Raw genomic sequence first — 5,000 nt, 5'->3', positions numbered from 1 at the left:
AGCCAAGTCTATGGGAAGACTTGCACAGAGATCCGAGGGAGAAAGGCAGAGCCACGATGGCAGATGCCAAAGAGTTTTTGTTTATCAGTAAGTGAGAATCCTGGTTGGCAATGGGTAAGTGTACCTTTACTTTAGCCAAAGGGGATGGCTTGTTACATATTGTAAGAATGTTTAATTTTTAACTTTGTCTTTAAACTTATGTGTGCTAACGAGTGTGTCTCTCGCGTCTTTGAAACAGACGGTTCTGGCGAAGGAATTATGTGTTCTGAGAGTCCTAGGGGGACAGAGAGTACCAGATGGGAGAGACAATTGGTGTGACAAATTACTGTTTTAGACATTTTAATGTTGGGGGGGTAACTGAGTTAAGTTAGTCTGTGAGACTTGATTTATTATCTTTCCATTGTTGAATAAACATTTATTTTTTGTAATGCAAGTCTCTCATTTGATTACATGTCAGAATGGAGAGAGAGAGAGAGAGAGAGAGAGAGAGAGAGAGAGAGAGAGAGAGAGGTTGTGAGCCGTTGGTCGCTTGGAGAGAGAGAGAGAGAGAGAGATTGTGTATCGGTTTGCCTGACGCTCGGGGTTCCACGTTTACCAAATAAAAAGGAGATTAAAATCCCGTTAACAGTTTGGTGGCGAGCAGTATAAGAGGTTTTTTATATGCCTGAGTACGCTAATGAAGAGACAGGTGACCAGTTAAACATAGAGGGGTTATGATCATGTCACAGTTTTGTTGGCTTAGCGATAGTTTTCGAACGACAAAGCTTTTTGTGGGATTGTGGAAAATTATTAAATTGTTAAGATTACAGTTACTAAGTGAGAGAAAATGAGAAACATCCATCTGTGGGATGTGTGCTGAGGAAAGAAATTGTATTAGGATCAGCATTTTGCCCAGAGCGAGGTGCCTGCTGAGATGAGGACTCAGTCTGGTTTGTGTGTGAATGATATCGAGTGCATTCCTGAGACAATCCGCGTGTGTTATTAGCGTGTCTTGCGCAAATTCAGAGTTTTTTTTTTGTTCTCATTATGAAGTGGTGAGTGTTAAAGAACATTTTTTTGGGGAGGTTTTTTTTTAAATAGTTCCGTGTTATGGGACTGGTTTACGATGTCAAATTCTTTTTCCAATAGTAGCTAAAAGTGACGTGTTTTTCTTTATTGGTGCGTGTTTAGAATAGATGCATTCGTCTTTGTTTAACATATAAGTGTGTATAACATGTTTTTCATGCATGCGAACTGTGCTTGGGTAGCATTTTAGCTTGGAGACAGAGCAGCCACTCATTTTTACGGGCTCAGCAAATTTCTGCTAACCGGCGCAGAGGCGCGTTGCAAGGGGAAGGCGACTGATGACTTGCCTCAGAGGTATTGCAAGGGAGGGTACTACTACTGGTATATACCTCAGGGGTACTCAGACACTGTTCAGGGGGGAGTGTCAATGCTCGATGGAGGGTGAAACTTTTTTTTCTCAGTGGGGGTGAACTCCTTCCTTTTTTTTTTCTTTGTCAGGGTATCGGGAGACGAATTTGCCCTTGAAAATGGTTTTCTAATGCCAAGACATCAGCTGATTGATTAGTTGATGAAGTGAGATACCCGTAGGGTTTTTTTTTAGAAAAGAGATTTTCTTTCTCTTGAATGAAGAGAAAAGGAAATGAAATGCATGGGATGGGTGTATGTTTTCCTTATGCTTTGGAAGACACAAATATAATGGGGACACAGAGATTATTATTTTTTTCTATTGTGTTGGAGAGATTACTTCAAAAATGGTGCTGAGTGGTGGTGAATGGTGATGCCCGGTGCCGGTGAGTGTTGTTGATCGGTGTTGCATCTGGTGTTGATTGGTGTTGGTTGGTATCATGGGGGTTGGCGATACTGGTGTATGCTATTTGAATTGCAACCTTACTTGAGATCCTTGCAAGAGAATTATTACTATGGAGAATTATTATTATTATTAATTGTATGAGATATGTCACAGGAGGGTTGCTTAAGTATTAATTCTCTTGAGACATATTTTATGAGAGATTTGAGATATTTCATGGGAGATTATTTTATAATTATCACAGATAATTATATCATGGAGAATTATTACATTGAATTATTGGAGAAATCTTGTGGTTAATTATTTGTTGAGTTTTTATAACTTTAGAGATTATTTCAGTAATTCATGAGTGATGAGTTTTGCTGAATCTTGGTGAATCTTTTGCTGAATTTTTGGTGAAAGGACAAGTGTTAACATTGGTGATGTTTTTTGTACTTATACTAGTGATTTTGATGATAGCAATTTTGGTGATATTGCTGATAGTGATATTTCTGATACCGTTTTTTTTATATGTACTAATACGTGGGTGCTGTAATGCTGTCAAGGTGGTGAAATTTTTTGTGAATTTGGGAGGAACTAACAACACATTAATTTTGTTTTTTTTTTCTTTTTTTTTTTATGAGTTCAACAGATAATTGCTTGACATACGTGAGTTACGGGGGAAAGTTAACAATGCCGTTGACTTTTCTTTCTCCTTTTTTGGAAGTTAGCCATCGCTGACACAAGTTTTTTTTATCATGGGTGAATTTGAATTTATTTTTTCTCTCCAGTTTGTGTGAATATTTTTTTTAATATCTCAGTTCGTGACTTAGAGTCATTATTCGGGAATGTGTTTGTGTTTTCAGCTGTTTGATGCTGCAGAAAAATATATGGGAGAATTTTTGCATTTTTTTTGAATGCATACGTAATGGCACTACATTTTTTTTCTGGATATTTTGTTCCAGAAATTGTGAGTTTTCTTGTGCAATACCTTTGTTGTATTTGTGACAACTTTGCCAGAGATAGGAAACTTGGTTAAGTTTTCTAATGGCCTATGTCGCAGTGCATATGGAGAAGTCTTGGCTTAAGACACTGTGAATTTGGAGTTCAGTTATAATGAGTTGTGGCACATTGGTGATTTTTTCTAGAATTTTCTAGACAGTTTTTATTTGCCGAGTTTTTGCCCTTTTTCAGCAATTATGCTAAGGAGAGAGTTTATAGTTTTTGACTATAACATTGAGTTATTTGCTGGAGAATTGGAGATATATTATTTCGGAGATATAATTGGAGGTATATAATTTTGGAGTTATAATTTGAGATATAATATGTTGGAGATATATTTTGGCCATTTGATTTTTGCCTGTGGTGAGAGCTATGTTTAGCTCAATTATTTTGCAGCCATTTTTGTTGCAAATGGAGACACTTTTGAGGAGATATAGCGGCAATATTTGTGTGTGTGAGCTGGATGCTTTGAGTGCACATTTTTTTGGAGATGGGATTTCATTTTGAATATCCTTTTTGGAGATTTAATATTTTTTGGAGACCTTGTTTTGTTCCACATGGAGTATTGGTGAAATAGAGGTAAATATTTTGTGTTTTGCCGAAATAGAGGTGAATATTTTTTATTCCTGGAGTAGTGGTTTTTTATTAACATTTGGCCATTGGAGATATAAGAGGGAATATGGTGTGGGTGTGGTTACTAATTACATGGAGGAATTATTTCATCACCGGAGTGAAATATATGGAGGTGGAATTAATCTTTGGCGGGTGACCTTTTTTTTGTGGTTATGGAGTTTTCTCGAGCCAAGAGAAGATTTCTGTGGTTCTTTCTTTTTGGTTTTGTGACTATTTGGAGGCAACTGACATTACTGCATTGTGGTCCTATGGAGATATTATTTTTGGAGGCATATAATTACTGCATTACGAGTCCTATGGAGATGTGCCGAATTACGAGTTTATTGTAGTTTTTTTCTATCCCGAATAGGTGATAGTTTTTATAATTGGGTAGTGTCATGAGAGATATGTTTTCGGGATAGTCTTTGAATACATTAGTCATATCCTGGAGTTAATTAACTGGAATGTGCTTAAGTGATTTCAGTTAGACCTTTTTTTTGTGAATCATGAGTTTCCGAACTTGCGATTCTGATTAGACATTTTTTGTGCCGCAGTTTGAGCACACGTCCGCAGGTGGATTTTCTGCTGACAAGCACTGTGCTGATTCCTTTCCTCTGATGGTGATTGCTCAGAGTTTTGCAATATCTGGAAATGTTGACAATAGCATTTCACGAAAGTGCATGGGTAAGAGTTTGCTTTCTGGCCGTGTCAGTCGATAAAAGTTGCGATGTCGGAAATTCCGTAACTATACATGGGGCATTTCTTGGGGAAAAACGTGGGGATTATGTATATTATGCATATATTTTGTGTTTTTTGATGGGGGAAGTTTACTTGTGAATATCTTTTTTTTAATTTTCTTCCTTTTCTTACGAGAGATGTAATTGGGGGATTTAGCTTTGATTAGCATTTCTTTTTGTATGGGAGATGTAATTTATCGGGGTTGTGATTTACGTAAATGGGTGTTTGACATTAAGTCTCATCGTAATTAATTATATGGGCAGTAAAGGGTCTTTTTGCTGTTAAGCATTGGAGATTTTTACTGATTTTGTGAGTTGCTGTAATATCAGAGCATTGATAGAACATTTTTGGGTCTGGGCGTGTTACGTGACTTTTTATTTCCTTGGGCTCATTTCTTTTTTTTTTTTTACTTGTGAGAACATTCAAGTTTGAAATGTGAGTGCAGAAGTCCGTGGAGTTGCTGTGAGTTTTGGATTGTGTGTGCTGATGTGTGAGTTTAGAGAATTGAGTTAGAGAACTTGATGTTTTTTTTTCTTTGCGAGTTATGATAATGACTTATGATTTAGTGGTCATATTAAATGGAGTTAATTGGGAGACGTTCAGTTAGTATTTCTGACGTTTTGAGGTCATTGTTTGATAGAACTAGTATGTCTGGGGTTAATTCTTTTTTGATTGACCGATGACTTGACTGACATACATACACACCAAAAAAGTCGTTCCCCGATGCTAGCAAGACGTCCACCAGCCGTACAGGGAGGTTGCTGTCGTTTATCCAGGGTGATTACGAGAGTTTCCACGAGTCTACAGAGTTCTACAGCGTTTTTCGTCTACAGAAGTCGTTAGAAGCCTTCCACAG

This window comes from Macrobrachium nipponense, chromosome 29, assembly GCF_015104395.2.
Source record: "Macrobrachium nipponense isolate FS-2020 chromosome 29, ASM1510439v2, whole genome shotgun sequence".
Classification (NCBI taxonomy): domain Eukaryota; kingdom Metazoa; phylum Arthropoda; class Malacostraca; order Decapoda; family Palaemonidae; genus Macrobrachium; species Macrobrachium nipponense.
Note: the sequence above shows the minus strand (reverse complement) of the source record.